Source organism: Mesocricetus auratus, unplaced genomic scaffold (genome assembly GCF_017639785.1).
Source record: "Mesocricetus auratus isolate SY011 unplaced genomic scaffold, BCM_Maur_2.0 Super-Scaffold_100009, whole genome shotgun sequence".
Classification (NCBI taxonomy): Eukaryota; Metazoa; Chordata; class Mammalia; order Rodentia; family Cricetidae; genus Mesocricetus; species Mesocricetus auratus.
This window is the reverse complement of record NW_024429193.1, coordinates 69,785,556-69,801,460: the sequence shown is the minus strand read 5'-3', so window position 1 is coordinate 69,801,460 and position 15,905 is coordinate 69,785,556. Positions and strand designations below refer to the sequence as shown.

General features: G+C 43.3%; 2 long non-coding RNA genes across 3 annotated transcripts in view; one reads left to right on the top strand and one right to left on the bottom strand.

The window, feature by feature from the left end:
• LOC121142452 overlaps positions 1 to 5,259 on the bottom strand; it is a 30,193-nt gene extending 24,934 nt beyond the window's left edge. For both annotated transcript variants that reach the window (XR_005879492.1, XR_005879493.1), the window contains exons 1-3: positions 5,208 to 5,259; positions 4,234 to 4,401; positions 2,391 to 2,468 (exon numbers count right to left, since the gene is read on the bottom strand). This is a non-coding gene — a long non-coding RNA (uncharacterized LOC121142452). The remainder of the gene's footprint in view (positions 1 to 2,390; positions 2,469 to 4,233; positions 4,402 to 5,207) is intronic.
• Positions 5,260 to 5,381: 122 nt separating this feature from the next.
• On the top strand, positions 5,382 to 13,800 carry LOC110342788. The gene is made up of 4 exons (XR_002384955.2): positions 5,382 to 5,607; positions 8,175 to 8,336; positions 9,523 to 9,641; positions 13,653 to 13,800. It is a non-coding gene; the product is annotated as an uncharacterized LOC110342788 (long non-coding RNA).
• The last annotated feature ends 2,105 nt before the right edge of the window (positions 13,801 to 15,905 follow it).

The following is a 15,905-nucleotide window of genomic DNA, read 5'->3' as shown; positions in this document are numbered from 1 at the left end:
CTGAAGGTGCATCTTGAGTAACAAACAGCAGATGTCGCAGGATTGAAGAGGTCATGGAGAAAGTTGAGGCTTTATACCATGCCAAGAGCCCAGACGAGCCTATTGCAGCCAAGGACCCTGGCGTTTTGAAGGTGCCAGTACCATGGGATGACCACCAAGAACAGCATCACTGGTAGAGGTGAACCTGCCTGAGCCTAGCAGACAAGGTTCATGTGCTCCAGAGAGCAGAGCCTGAAAATGATCCAGGTCTTTGGAGGAAGCAAGATCCTGAGTGAATACAAGATACTGGACACTGAGTGGTCTGCACTGTTGGAGCCGGGTTTTGCTTTGATGTGATTGTGCCCTGGTTCTTTCGTCTGGTAATACGCAAGTATTAGGCTTAATTTTGATCTTACAGGAGCCCACAAATGAGAGTTTTTGAAATTTTAAAGGATATTTTGGATTTTTAGAGACTGTACTTCCAATATGTTTGAACTTGTAAAGACTGTGGAGCTTTTAAACTTATTTGTTTTATATTGTGCTATCATCTTGGGGGTAAATGAGAAAGGAAAGTTTCTACTTGAAAAATGGTGTCTGTGTGTTGTGTTGACATAAAACTAGCCAACGTAATTGACTCCTTGTCAACTTGACACAGGTAAAGTTATCTGAGAGGAGGGAACCTTAGTTAAGAAAATGCTTCCATAAGATCAAGCTGTAGGAAATGAAGGAGGAAGTGACGGGGTGGGGACAGAGGGAAGTGGTGGGGAAGGGGCGGAAGGAGAGGAAGAAGGGGACACTGCAGCTGGGCTATAAAATAAGTTGATTAATAAAAAAAATCAAGCTGTAGGTAAGCCTGTTTTCCATTTTCTTAATTAGTGATTAATGTGGGAGGGCCCATTGTGGGTGGTGCCTCCCCTGGGCTGGTGTTTCTGGGTTCTATAAATAGTCTGAAGCCTGACAGAGGTGACTCATGCCTGAATCTCAGCACTCAGGAGGCAGAGGTAGGTGGATGTCTGTGAGTTGAGAGTCAGCCTGGTCTGCAAAGCAAGTTCCAAGACAGTCAGAGCTGTTATATGGAGAAACTCCATCTCAAAACACCAGAACCAAAACCAAAATTAAAAAACGGAAAAAGAAGCGGGCTGAGCAATGGAACAAGGGGAAGCAAGCCAGTAAGCAGCTCCCTCCATGGCTTCTGCGTCAGCTCCTGCCTCCAGGTTCCTGCCCTGCTTGAATTTCTGTCCTGACTTCCTTTGATGGTGAACAGTCATTGACAAGTGTAAGTGATAAAACCGGAAGTATAAATCAAATAGTGACCCTAAGTAGGACAAGGGGACATCACTGTCATTTAAGAAAGCCCCCTTTTCTGGAAAATGGGGTTTCCCAAGTTCAAATTTTACTGCTGCTGTTATTAGACTAAGCTTAATTACTTAACTTTCCAGTAGTTTTACATGGGTAATTTATTTGAATAATTACAAAGTCTAGACAAAGCTTGTAAGATAAAAATAAGTCAAAAGTTTAAAAATTAAAATTAATTGAAGAAATCAATTTGATAAGTAGTCAAACAGTGATTTTTTCCATGAAAAATAAATTGCCTATTAATGAGTAAATTTAAAATTGAATGCAGTCAATTTGCACTGCCTGTGCTAACAGAAACAACCCACAGAGACCCTAAAACTTGATTTCCGTTTCAATTATTTCTTTGTTTCCATACATGCACGTGTTTGGCAAACAGTCTACCACTAACCTGTCCTAAATTCTTCCAGTCTTTAAGCTTCTTTGTTTTCTTTTTAGCTATTAAACATTTATTAAGAGTTTATTGACACTGGCCTGTGGTGGCACATGCCTTTAATCCCAGCACTCGGAAGGCAGAGGCAGGTGGATCTCTGAGAGTTTGAGCTCAGTCTAGCCTACTGAGCAAGTTCCAGAACAGCCTCCAAAGCTACAGAGTAACCCTGTCTCAAAAACCAAACAAAAGTCTCAAAAAACGAAACAAAAGTCTATCGTCCAGCAGTGAGTCTGGAACCACAGGGCTAAGCCACGAGCATCAGAGCACCTTCAGTGGCTTCCTTTTACCAGCTTAGAAAAGTCACGCAACCTCATAATTAATCAAAAGGGCATTGGCCCAGATAGTGAAGTGCCTGCCACCCAAGCATGGGGACCTGAGTTCCGATCCCTGTCACCTACAAACAAGCTGGGCACTGCACTACACATCTGTAACTCCATGCTTCAGGCCAGCAAAAGGTGTGGGTCACTGAAGCTCACTGGCCAATCAACCTAAATAATAGTGTCAGTGAGAGACCCTGTGTCATAAAACAAGGTGAAAGATACTAATGTAGACTTTCCACTTTGCACATAAACACACATGCAATCACATGTATACTACACACGCAAATAAAGAAAAGTGTACTTACTATATATGAGCATATTCTTTCCAAAGGGTTTGCTGATGTTGTTTTGCTACATCTCATTCTTAATCCCAAAGAAAATAACTGGAGGAAAGGGAGGAAGAGCAGAAAGTAAGCAAAACGCTATAGAAACATGAGCAGAAAAATGAGACAAAAATATGAAAGCAGGGGATAAGTCATTTATAAACAACTTCAGAGTGGATCACAATTTCCCCCTGGAAAATATAAAACTGTAAAATTTATGCTTTTAAATATTATGACTGAAAAGTCACAGAGTGATATAGTAGAGGGCATGGGGATGAGATGCCATTCCAGTATGCTGCCTGAAGGAAAAGGTTAAAGAACACGAGTCCCCATCCCCTGTGCCTGCAGAGGTGACCTGACGAAGTATAAGAAACAAGTCGGTCAAAGCAATTAATGGCAAGCTCATTCCACAAATATTTGATGTATGTCCACAGTGAGCTAGGTACACAGTGATATACAATCAATGTTTCTTGAACCAGTAAATGAAAGGGAATAAAGAACTAGCCAATGCTTCTGGATATCTATCCATCCTTTAGTCTCTGGATCCCTCTGCTAGGTAATTGCTTCCCCTAGGCTCCTATTGGATTCACACATAAATAATCTTACATCTCTGTTGCCATGACTTCAGGATCTCATGGGCATTTACATTCAGTGTGTATCCCCTATGAAGAGGGGTGCCTGAGCCTTCAGTTAGGCATCAACAAGTCACATGTTGTCCATGATACCACCTGGGTGAAATACCCATGCTTGCTTGGGCATGGTGACACTGGATACACTACAGATCTCACAGTGACAGAGATGCCCTCATCCATCTGATACTGTGGCACAGTTTCAGGCTGACCAATGAACGAAGAGTATATTAAAGCCAAACAAAACCAGGCTGGCACCAAAACTGAGAACACAGACAGCAAGACCCAATGTGACTACAGATGTACAAAGGAAATCTTTGGAGAATTCGGCACCCCAGTGCTAGCCCAGAAGCCAGGGGTTAAATAATAATGAACACACTCATACATGTGTGTCTTTATGAACTTCTGCAGGTGAATCTAATGCACAGTCGAGAATAAGAACACGATCAGAGTGCTGGGGAGAAAAGCAATGATTCCTTCCCAAGTCCTGCGAAGGTCAAAGCTGGCGTCTGTCTAACAAGACAGATTAACAACAGAAGAGCTGAACAAATGTTCCTGAAGTTCTATGTGACCTGAGAGCCTCCAAATATTTAGACTGAAGGACCCAGAGAAAACTGCATTTTTATGCTAAGTCCGATGAAATGCTTGGATAGTTATGGAAGAACATGACTACACACAAATGTGCCCTGTTGCTATTAAGCAGGGGTGTGGAAACTCTAGCAAGGGCTAACTATTCAGATCCTTCTCTGGGTCTCTGTAAGACATTCCTTCACCCTGTGTGTGAGGCAGGACACCTCAGAGCCCAGGTCAGAGAGTAACCTTCCCAGGCTTTACGACTTGCTTTGGGGGGAGAATTGTAATAGAAACAAGAAGGCAGAGATCCAAGAAATGTTTATTTCTAAGACCCTCTGAGTTTCTTCTGTTGTGGTATACAAAAACACTCTACATACCAATGTGCTGTACTTTGGGGGATTACAAGGCAGGGAGGTGGTTCTGTGGTTAAGAGTAGTTGCTGCTCTTCCAGAGGACCTGTGTTCAATTCCTAGCATCCACATTGAACAGTTCATGAGTACCTGTAACTCCAGATCCCAGGGATCTGACACTTATGACCTCCATGGTTACCAATACATATAACACACACACACACACACACACACCACAAGTAAAAATGAATTGTAGGGCATCACGTCCCAAACCTTCACTGCATCCTCACAGAAGGTTCTAGTTATTCCTCCTCTGTCCTCCAGGTTCTGCAGTGGAAATGATGGGTCTTTCAAGCATAGAAAACTAAATTACTAGATGAATACTTCTCAGAGTGTTACAAGGCTTATCACAAACCAAATCACTAGAGAATGCTTGTCAATCTGAAAGAAAAAATAAAAACAAGTGAGAACATTTTCAGAGTAAAGTTAAGTGATCACTGTTAAGTGGTAATAGAATATGTCCACACCTTGATGACAACACTATGGGTCTTTGGAGCTTTTGCCTAAGTCTTTCCCCACCTCTGGGTCATTTAGTGAACTAGGAAGTCTCTGGAAATCACTCTTGCTATCTCCTCACCCAATCAATTCCCTCTTTGGCATCTGTAACTGAGTAACTTGTAATTACTCAGCAAATTAGAAGTGCCCCCCCCACCACAGTACTTAATCAGCTTTTCCTGTTTGTTTTTTGTAAGAGTAGGCCCATGGTGTCCATCTGCTTAGGAAGAGATTAAAAGTTGAAGTATCCAGAAAAAGCAGGAGCCTGGCACTTAGGTCTGACATGCCAAATAGGATTATGCAGTAAAACAATAGTTTTACAAGTCAGGCATTTTCACTGAGAGGATTTTCCAAATTACTCTAATATGCACTTTATTGAGGGCCAACAATGGTGGTGTTCTGCTGTGGGAAGCTATGCCTTACCCCCTAAGACGGAAAAGCCAGGGAAACCTGAGACTCCTTTAGTACGTGGTACAGGGAGATGTTAAGAGAAGCTTTCTTTGAGAGAAGCCTTCCTGCCCGCCAGTCGCCTGGGCTCTGCCGCGCCAGCCTGGTTCTAGATCCGCATGAGTCCCAAATAAACACACAGGAGGCTATATTAATTATGAAACTGTTGGCCTTGTTTGTCTCTTACTGGCTAGCTCTGCTTTAAGTAATTACCCCATAATTGTTAATCTAAGTATGTCTCTTACCGGAGAATAGTTCCGGGCTTCCTACCCATGCGGTTACATCTTGAACTCCTCTCTGTTTCTTCTTCTTCCCAGAGTTCTCCTGGACTCCTAGTCCCTCCCATCTTGGTTCCCTATAGGCTCAACAGTACTTTATTGACATAAGACTTCCCCAACAGGAGAACTATTTAAAAACGCCCAAGAAGAGAAGGTGGGGAGAAGGAGAAGAGACAGGAGGATACAGAGGACCATCAAAGGCCGCTGTGGTTGATGAGGACAGTGATGGCAACACTGAGAGCGAATGTGCCCCCATCTGCTCAGGACTCCAGAAGACACCACCCAACGGAGGACTTGTCTCCTTCCCATTGACCCCGCAATGCCACACAGGCAGGCTCTGAGAAGAGTTTTGCTGAGCCTCTCTCTGGTAGGTCAATATAATTTCTGAGTTGAGTGCAAAGAAATTCAACTTTTTTTTTTAAGTCCTGGAAACCTTTATACCATTTCTGCCAGGCTTGTTGAAATACTGAAACTAGTTCTACAAAGTGGGACTGTTTTGTTTCTATCCATCCCATTTGATAACTCCACAAGATGACTGAGTTAGGTGCTTTCCTATTTGGTGCTAACAAACTATGACCTAGTCCTCACGAACAGGTAGAGTTTATTTACTCCTCAGTCATGTGTTGAGTACTGTAATGTTCCTGGTTCTGGGATAGCAGATGCAGAACTAGCCTCAGAGAGTGCACAGTGAAGTAGAAAAAAATGACAGTGTAAACAAAGCTTATAGTAGTGTGAGTTGAATTGTGTGCTCCCACAAAAACACACACACACACACACACACATTCACGGAAGCACTGCTACCCCATAGCTGAGAAGGTCCTTTGTTGGAAGTAGGGTATTTGCAAATGAAATCAAGTTAAATGATATCATACTGCTTTGAGAGTTTAATCCACTGCGACTGCTATCCTGATAAGTAAAGAGATATAGGCCACAGACAGACACAGGGGACAATGCCTCCTATGTAAAGAAGTGACAGAGACTGGAGTACTATAGTTTAACTTGTGAATGCCCTCCAGAGACTTGTGTTAAGGCTTGGTCCCCAGCATGTGGCATTATTGGCAGTAACAGGAAGAAATTTAGGTCGCTGGGGATTTGCCCTCAAATGAGACAAGAGGCCCAGGCTCCCCTCTTCCTTTTCTTTTTGCTTCTCTGCTAAGGAGTAAACTCACTACGCCCCTTGTTCCTGCCCTGGTATGCGTCACCACAGGCCAAAAGTAATGAGGCTAGCTGGCCATGGACTGAAACCCCCAACACCATGTGCCAGCATAAACCTTTGTAAGCTGATTGTCTCAGACACTTTTTATTGTAACAGTCAGCTGACCCACTTCACCTTAAGAAAAGGAATGCCAAAGCCACTACCAGAAGCCAGGAAAGAGACCTACAAAGGAGTTACCCTTAGACTCTCCAAGAGAACCAATCTACTGGTTTTTTTGCCACCCTTTTATGTCATTGTGATGACTTGAACAAAAATTGCCCCCATAGGCTCCCATATTTTAAGGCTTGGTCGGCTGTTGGTGGAGCTGTTCAGGAAGAATTTGGAGCTGCCTGGTGTTTGCAGATACCTAAGCTCTAAGCTACTGCTATAGTGCCAGACCTGCCTGTCTGTTGTCAGGCTTCTCACCAAGATGCTCATGGACTCCAACCCTCAAGAACTGTAAGCTAGCCCCCAATGAACTCTTCCTTTACAAGCTGCTTTGGTCATGGCGTTTGTCATGGTAACAGAAAAGAAACTAAGACAGTCACGTTCTTGAAGCGGTAACTCTCAGGAATTACAAATACTATGTAAGAGGAGCGTCAACGGGGTATTCATGCAGCACAGGGCAAGCTCCTTGCTTAGACAGTGGAGTGCTCTTTTTGTGTTGGGTGGTGCAGGAGTGGCTGGGGGCAGTAGCTACTCAAAAGTGGCAAGCTTTGCCAAAACAAAGCCGGTAACTGCAGTAAAAAGCCTATGCTGAGAAGGCCCCAGAAGGAGCTGGGTATGTGGTAGACAAAGATGAAACTCAATTTTGAAGTGCAGAGGGGAAGTTTTCCAGTTGCATAGCTATCTAAGATGAAGAATCGGTGACAAAGCCTGAAAGCAGGACGCGGTGTTCTCCAAGAGTCTGTGAGATGCTTTTAGGGCAGCAAGAAAAGAAGCCACGGGGACTGAGGCATGGGGGACAACGCGAATTCCTGAAGATGTGCTGCAGTTAGCTGCCAGCATCCCACGCGAGCAGGGGCCTGGAGCCCCATCTTCTTCCCAAGAGATGCCATCTTTATTGTTATTTACTTTCACCATCTTGACACTGTTGACTGAGTGGATTTTTTCAACAAGGGCTTTCTGAGTTGAAACGGATTCATATCTTTTTTTCTACAAGATTCCAAAAAACAAATACAGACCCGGAGGATGCATATTCAGAACGAAAGGATTTTTTCTAGGTAAAATCTACTCTGCCATCTCTTAAGACAAATGAGTTCAGTTGCGCAAATACATTCATGTCAAACTACTTCAGAAAGCAATATGCATCAAGCCCCGTAGATCATGTTTGAGTTTTTCATTCCAGTGTTAGACAACACTGTAAGTCACAAAAAGAGAGGAGATGGAAAAGCTTGAGCAATTGTTTTTCATTGTTGAACAGGTTTTGTTTTTTTAAACAAAGTTCCAGTCTAATTGAAATTACTTGCCAAGGTAAACGTGTTTACTACGAGGGGAAATGCTTCCTGATGCAGGTTGAAGGAACACAATGAGACTGTGGGTAGTGATTTTGGCAAGTGTTGTGGAAAAAGTAATTAACTCAGGTTTTCAGAGAGTGATGATGCAGGCCTGTCTTTCATACTTTTGGAAAACTTTCAGAGAGAGAGAGAGAGAGAGAAGCTGGCTGGGCTAAGGGTTTCCCAAGGGTTTCCAGATCCAGATCTGCTCTGATATTGCTTTCCGTATGTTTACATTTTCAGCTTTAGTGAAGAAGATTTGGGGCAGAAAGAGCTATTTTATTTGCCATAACCTAAAATCTCAGTAGCAGCAAGCGATGCTCTTTTTCTCTTCCGGGAAGGCCGGCTCTGCAGATCCAGGAATGAATGATGATGGGCAAAAGAAGAAAAGCAGGAAGGCTGTGGGTAATTACGGATCTAAAGTCCAAATGGCTGGTTTTGATCAACGTGTACCCTTTGCCTGATGCTACTCCATTTGTTCATTTATTGGAGTTTAAAACTGAGCCCTGTGCCCTCCAGCCTCAGCAAGCAAAGCCATAATTTAAAAGTGCCCAAACACAAATGTGCTATTTATTCCCATGTAAAAGAGTCATTCTTAAAGCGACTTACAGTTTTTTTCTTCAGGAAGCTAGATTTTTCACGTTATTTACCATGTTGTCAATTTTTACCATCATTAATAATGATAATGACAATCACTGAGACCCAGCAATGTGCTGGGGAATAAATAGAGCACTGAACTAGGCTATAGCCCAGCCCAGCCTAAAGAAACAATGGTGGCTTTGTTTCACCCCAGAGTTCACAAAGGGAGGATGGCAAATATCAAGGAGGTTTGGACCCATTATCTTCCCTCATCTTTTTTTTTCATTTCAAAGCTCCCTTTTTGCGATTCCTTGTGCATACAGAGAGTGTGACTCACAGCCAGCCTCTGTGTACGACCTGGCACTGGCTCCACAGCCCTTAGAGTTCTCCAGGCTGGCACAAATTGCTAGATGCCCCCAGCTGAGTGGGACTGGATGTCAGTGCCACTGGATGCACTATTAATGGAATCTGTTATCAAGTCACAAGACAAGATGCCAGTCTGGCACCATTCTGTAAACTGGAAGTGCATGGGGGGGGGCACAGACTCCCTGTCTGACAAGGAATAGCTAAGCCGTGAAGCCAATTGACTGAGTACCTATTAGGAATCAGCCTGTCACAAATGACTCTACTGCGGCCAAGGGAGGAGTGTGTGTTTGTGGGTCTGTTTGTCTGTCTGTGTGCGTGTATGTACTTTCATCAGCTTTGTAAATGCATGTAGAAAATCATTTGGATAATAAATAATAGCTAAGATTCTTGGCTACTGTCTTGCCTGGATTAATGTGTTCTGATAGCATTATGAATATAAATATAAGTGAAACATTAGGAGCAAGAGTAGAAATTGAATAATAACTCTTTTCTGAAGAGTAATTGCTTTGGAATAATTTACCCTCACAATTTTCATGGGTGCCTAAAATAAATACATAATTTGTTTTGATCATTTCACTTTATAAAATTTTGCTTAATGCAAATCTGAAGTAACATCAACCTTCACTGCCCCTGCTTCCCACTCTAGGGGTTTAAAGATAAGGAAGATAGTTGTTGCGGTTTGATCATGTCTCCCACAAGCTCATTGGTGGAATTCTTGGCTTCCAGTTGGTGGCATTGTTTGCAGAGATGGTGTAACTGTAGGAGGTAAGCCTTACCTGGAAGAAGGTGGGGGTGATTTTGAAGATCCCTGGTTCCTTCTGTTCTCTTCCTCTCTCCCTCCCTCCTTCCCTCTCTTTCCCACCCCTCTCTCTCCATCCCTCCCCCTCTCCTCTCTCTCTCTCTCTCTCTCTCTCTCTCTCTCTCTCTCTCTCTCTCTCTGTCTCTGTCTCTCTCTGTCTCTCTCTCTCTCTCTCCCCCCTCTCCTCTCCTTCTTATCTATCATGAAGTAAGTCCCCTCTGCTACACACCCTGAGCATTTCTGCTTTGCCATGCCCTTCCCACTGTGGAGGACTGTGACACCTTACATCAAGGAAAAGCCTCCTTCCTTTATGCCAGGCATTTGGTCACACCAATGAGAAAGTTATTGTCACATCTTTCTTATTGCTGTCCCCACTTCAGCTCAAATGTCTACAGGACAAGGCTCATAAACAAAGCCTAGCAATGTCAGTGCAGACAAGCAAATGGCATTTGCTATTTGTCCCTTTTCTGACCTACATAGCACTTATCACATAAGACCAGAAGTTACCACCATTGTGGAAACTCCTAAAATGTAAGTTTTTCCAAAAGCATGTGTGAAGACCTTTTACTGAGAAGGAAGAGTGCTAATGCTCTTAGCCTTCTCCTCCACCCCTTAGCTTCTGCCATTCAGCATAGCTCTGAACACTCCTCTCTACCCCAGGCTCTGGGTAGAAATACAGAATCTCCTATTCAGCTTGGTTCTCAGCACAGAATCCCAGGTGTACACACAAACCCAATATATGAAAGCAGAACACTTGTGTGTGTGTGTGTGTGTGTGTGTGTGTGTGTGCCAAAGATCGACTTATACCGTTGGACAATACATATTACACTGAGATCCAAATCATCTTCATTTTTGTATAGTTATCTCCGTGGGAGTTATCTTCATTTTTGAAGAGCAATTTTGGTTTAGTCCAATTAAGTTTGTTGTTCTTTTATTATTTAGGCATGTAAAATAGTCAAAATACATTTATTATATTATTCAAAAAGAATTTCCTGCGCAGACACATATTTTACAAGTACAATGGGCTCCTACTGTTGGAACTTATTTGTTTCCAGTTTTCTCCTAATAGGGAGTTGTAACATGAGCTCTAATTGGTCTTAATAATAGAAACTCGAAGTCAGAGAAGCAGAGCAGCCAGCCACTAGAGCTCTTACCTCTACAAACCCCAGACTCAATAGAGACTGAGCTCCTGTCTCCTCCTCCTAATCCCTCTCTAGACCCAGCCATCTCACTTCCTGTCTGTCTGTACCGACCTCCAGACCTCAACGGTTAGCTAGAGGCTAGCTCCTCCCTCTGATCGTCAGGCAATCTTTGCTAGAGTATAAACAAGGTATCTCCACGGCAAGGTGGACTTACTGCTGGTCATTTCGGGAAGAGAGGCTTTCCTATTTAAGGGTGAAGGAGAAAGAAAAGGGGGCAGGCAGCGTATGGAGATTTTCTTAATTCAAATGATCTGAGGTTCACAGCTTTAATCTTCCAATTACAGGGCACAGATTTGCCGTCAACCTTCTGTAAACCTATCAGTTCAAAAGCCTGAGGAGTTTTATCACCTCCAGCCGCTGACCAGCAAATTGTAGGCCAAGCTAAAGCAGTTAAGCCTTTCTGCTGCTCCTCTCGTGCTGGAGGACTGGATCATTTCAGGTTATTAGTCTGGGTCCGTCCTTCTCCCCTACACAGGGGCCTGCTGCACAGAGCTGGAGCGAGGGGGGTGGGCAGAGTACACAGTGCTTTTCCGTATGGGGAAGTGCCAGGTACACTTGCACCATCAGAAGATTGGGAGGGCTATCACCCGCTGGAGCCACCTTGTTCAGATGCTCATCTGTGTGTTACCTCATTCTTAAAAATGGAAGCTCCATGACATCCCAGACCGCATCTGTCTCAAGCTGGACTGTGTCTCCACAACATTGCTTACAGCAAATCTATTGAGTGGATGAGTGTGTTCATAATCCACTCTGCAGCTACAACCAACAACAAAAGATAGTCCTCACCTTTCAGAAGTTATAACAGAAACAAGGCCTGAACCGTTACAGTGAGAGTGTGGGTGGGGAAGAGACAGTGCTGAACTAGACAGTATATTTATATCGCATGATATATGATACTATATGAACATAGGCATAGTCACTATTCTGTCCCCGCCCACATTGACTTGTAAGGTAGTCTCTCAACAATTAGTCACAAAGTGTTTGAGCACTACTCGTGTCTCAGTCACTGGGAACCATGCTGGGATATGAAGCCATCAGTCCCAGGCAGCTTAGTGCCAAGGATAAGATGGGGTAGAGTCCAGGCTGCCAAAAGCTTAGCAGGCATCGCTAGGTAACATAGGCATTGGGTGGAAGTAGGCGGCTGGTATGGTGTTATATGAAGTCAGGGGTGACTTCAAAGTTCAGAAAATGTTGCACACACTCATTTTTGTAGCAGATGTAAAGGTATACCTATGTTTTCTGAAGCTGTGGTGGTTTGAATGAGAATGGCCCCCACAGGCTTATATGTTTACATGTTTGGTTCCCAGTTGGTAAACTGTTTGGAAAGGATTACGAGGATGGCCTTGTTGGAGGATATATATGTCACTTTAAAAAGCCCATGTCAGCCCCCTTCTCTCTCCCTGTCTCTGCATGTTGCCTGCAGATGAGGATGTAAACTCTCAGCTGCTTCTCCAGCATCAGGCCTGCCAGGCACCACACTCCCTGCCACGATGATGACGGTGTGACCCTCCAAATCTCTAAGCGAGCCCCCTAATTTCTAAGTTGTCTTGGTCATGGTTTCTCATCACAGTAATAGAACACTAAGACAGAAATTGGTACCAGGACTGGAGTATTACTATTAAAGACCTGATTATGCTGCTTGTTGGTGAAATATAGAAGACTTTGAGACTTGGAATTAGAAAAATGGTTGCAAAGTTTAAGTGGGGCTGAGTGGCCCACCAGTAGTGGTGAGGGAGATTTGGTCTATGAAGGCCTGACTCAAGAGGTTTCAGAGGGAAGAATGGCCTAGAAACCATTCTTATGATATTTTGGCAAGAAAACAAAGTGCCTGCTTTTTGTCCTTAACCTAAAAATCTGCTTAAAGCTAAATTTAAGAGTTTTTAAATTAATGGCATTGGCAGAGGAGATTTCAAGACAGCCTAGAATTCACTGTGCCACATGGTTATTAGTGGTCACTCTTAGGCAGATCTATAATGACAAGAAGCAGGCGAGGCAAAAAGAAATGTAGAATGTTCAGTTTGAGTAGAAAGAAGCACTAGAAAATGTAATGTTGGAGCCAAGTCTTGGGTCCAAATGCTGATAAGGTTAAAGAAAGGCTGATGCTAATGGAATAAAGGGAGTGGTGTCCTCAGGGCAAGACCCTACCCAGCTAATCCCAGCTGAGGGATTTCCTAAACCTAAACAACGACAACAAGCTTACACAAATGTTTTTAAGAAAAGGACCAGGTTCAGGAGGGAACCAGGTTCCAGCCAGCAGAAGAACTTGGCAGCTATGGCCATGTGGTTCTGAATTAGAACTAAGAAGGATACAGGAAGGGGGTGTGGAGTTTTTCTCTGAAGTCTCTGAGGCCAAGAGTGTGGTAGGGGAGTCCCTAAATGGAGGTCCAGAGAGGTCATTGCATGGAGTTGTGAAAGTGAAGCCTGGTTTGCATTGGAGACCCAAACATGTTGGAGATGCCAGAGACAAGGGAGGGATACCTGAAAGTTGCAGACATGGTATGGAACCTGCCTAAGAGAGACAAGTGAGGTGCAGTCAACAAAGCAGAAAGGAATTGGAGATCTGAAGAGAGCTTTAACATCAGACACGGACATGCAGAATTTGGAGTTTTCCCTGTTGAGATTTGGTCTTGCTCTAGTCCAGTATCTCCTTTGTATGCCCCCTTTCCTTCCTTTTGGAATAGTAATGTATATTCTGTGTCATTGTATGTTGGAAGTATGTTTTGTTTTGTGTGTGTGTGTATTTTAGTTTGTTTGATTTTTTTTTTAATTTTATAGGGGGTTACAGTTAAGAGATTTCCTTGAGCTTCAGAGGAAACATTGGACTTTCTGAGCAGTCTTGAGACTGGGAAAGACTATTTGGACTTGGACTTTCGGAGTTATACTGAATGCAGTTTGCTTTATCATATGGCTACAGGTTGTGAGGGCCAGGTTTGAACGAGAACAGCTCTCATAGGAAAGCATTAGGAAGTGTGGCCCACTTGAAGTGGTCTTTAAAGTTTCAAAAGCCCATGTCAAACCAGTCTCCCTCCCCCTCTCCCTCCCCCTCCCTCCCCTCCCCCCATCTGCCTGAAGATTAGGATGTGGGCTCTCAGTTACTTCTCCAGCACCATGCCTACCTGCCTTTCACAACCCTCCCTACCGGATGATGATGATGGACTAACCCTCTGAATCTGTAATCAAGCCTCTAATTAAATGTTTTCTTGGTCATTGTTTCTCTTCACAACAATAGACTACTAACCAAGAAGCTATGTGAAAATACCCCTAAGTTCTGGAGAGCTGCCTATGAGCAACTCATCTTTCTTTCCTTGGTTATTTTCCAACTTAGGGATTTGCTTTCACTTTTTGGGATCAGAATCAGGACTTAGCCAGGGCGCTTGTGTTAGCCAGGGTGGCTATTGTTGTGATGAAACACCATGATCAAAACTTCATTGTTGTTGTTCATCCCTGAAGGAAGTCAGGACCAGAACTCAAGCAGGGCTGGAATCTGAGGCAGGAGCTAATGCAAAGGACTTGGAGGAGTGTTGCTTACTGGCTTGCTCCATATGGCTTCCTCAGCCAGCTTTCTTATAGAACCCAGGACCACCAGCCTAGGGATGGTACCATCCACAATGGTGTGGGCCCTCCCCCATCAATCACTAATAAAGACAATGCCTTACAAGCTTTTCTACAGCCCACTCTTATAGAGGCATTTTCTTAATTGAGGTTTGCCCCTCTCTGATGACTCTAGCTTGAAATAGATAGATATAAAACTAGCTACCACAGAGAAGAATGCCCTCAAATATCCTTATTTTACTCTTGGCTTAAGTACCTATGGTCTTGGAACCAGTGGTCTTTTAGATGATGAGCCACCTGGTATCCACAAAGATAATCTATATTATTATTATTATGCACAAATGTTTCGAATACATGCTATGGTTTCAATGTTTGCATCTCCTTATCCTAATTTACATGAAGTCTAATCTCCTCCAAAGAGATAGCTAGGTCATGAGAATTCAGGCCGCTTAAATGGGGTCAGTCCCTGCATTAAAGAGGCACAGGGGAACTCGCTCTTTTATATTTTGAGAAGACACAGAAGGCCCTATGGGAGAGAAATGGGTCTTCACCAGTCACCAGATCCAATGCTGCCACAGCCTTGGACTTCCCAGCCTCGAAAACTATGAACAATAAACTTATCCTGTTTGTAAACTACCCAGTCTAAGATATTTTGTTATAGAATCCCAAACACACACAGAGCACAAAAATTAAATTGCAGCTTCATTTGTGCCCCAAATGGAGATTTGGTGCATGGTTGAAATAGTTGCATTATTGTTTAGTAGCTAACAACAATAAATTGATGCTTATTGGGCAGTGATTATGGACCAGGACTCCATTCTACACATTTTCCATTAACTGGTATATTTAATATTCATAACTGTCCTCTGAGGTGGCTACAGTTACTATATTATTTTACAGAAGAGGAGACAAGCCCAGAGAGTTTGAGTGATTTGCCTTTGAATCACAAAACTCATGAAAGATAAGATGAGGCAGAACCTAGAAAGCTAGCTCTTGAGACACAAGACCTAACCCTTCATCATTGCTACTATGTGTTGAATGCCTTGGTAAGTCTATGCCTTTTATTTTATTTTTAGATTTGTGGGGTGTGTGTGTGTGTGTGTGTGCGTGCGTGCGTGCGTGCGTGCGTGCATGTGTGTGTGAGTGCATGTGCGTGCGTGTGCATGTGTTTGTATCCATCTGTGTGCAGGTGGAGGTGAGAAGTCAACATTGTGTCTTCCTCAATTGTTCTTTACCTTATTTTCTGAGGTAAAGAGCTCATGGATTTGGCTAGACTGTCTACCTGCAATTCCAGGGATTCCCCCATCTCTACCACTCCAGTACTGGGATTACAAGCATGTACCATCACATCTAGATTTTCCTGGGTGCTATCAATTTGAACTCAGGTTTTCGGGGCTTGGGTTTTTTGTTTTGTTTTGTTTTGTTTTTTTGCTTTTTTTGGTCATTTGTTTTTGTTTTGTTGTTGTTGTTTTGAGA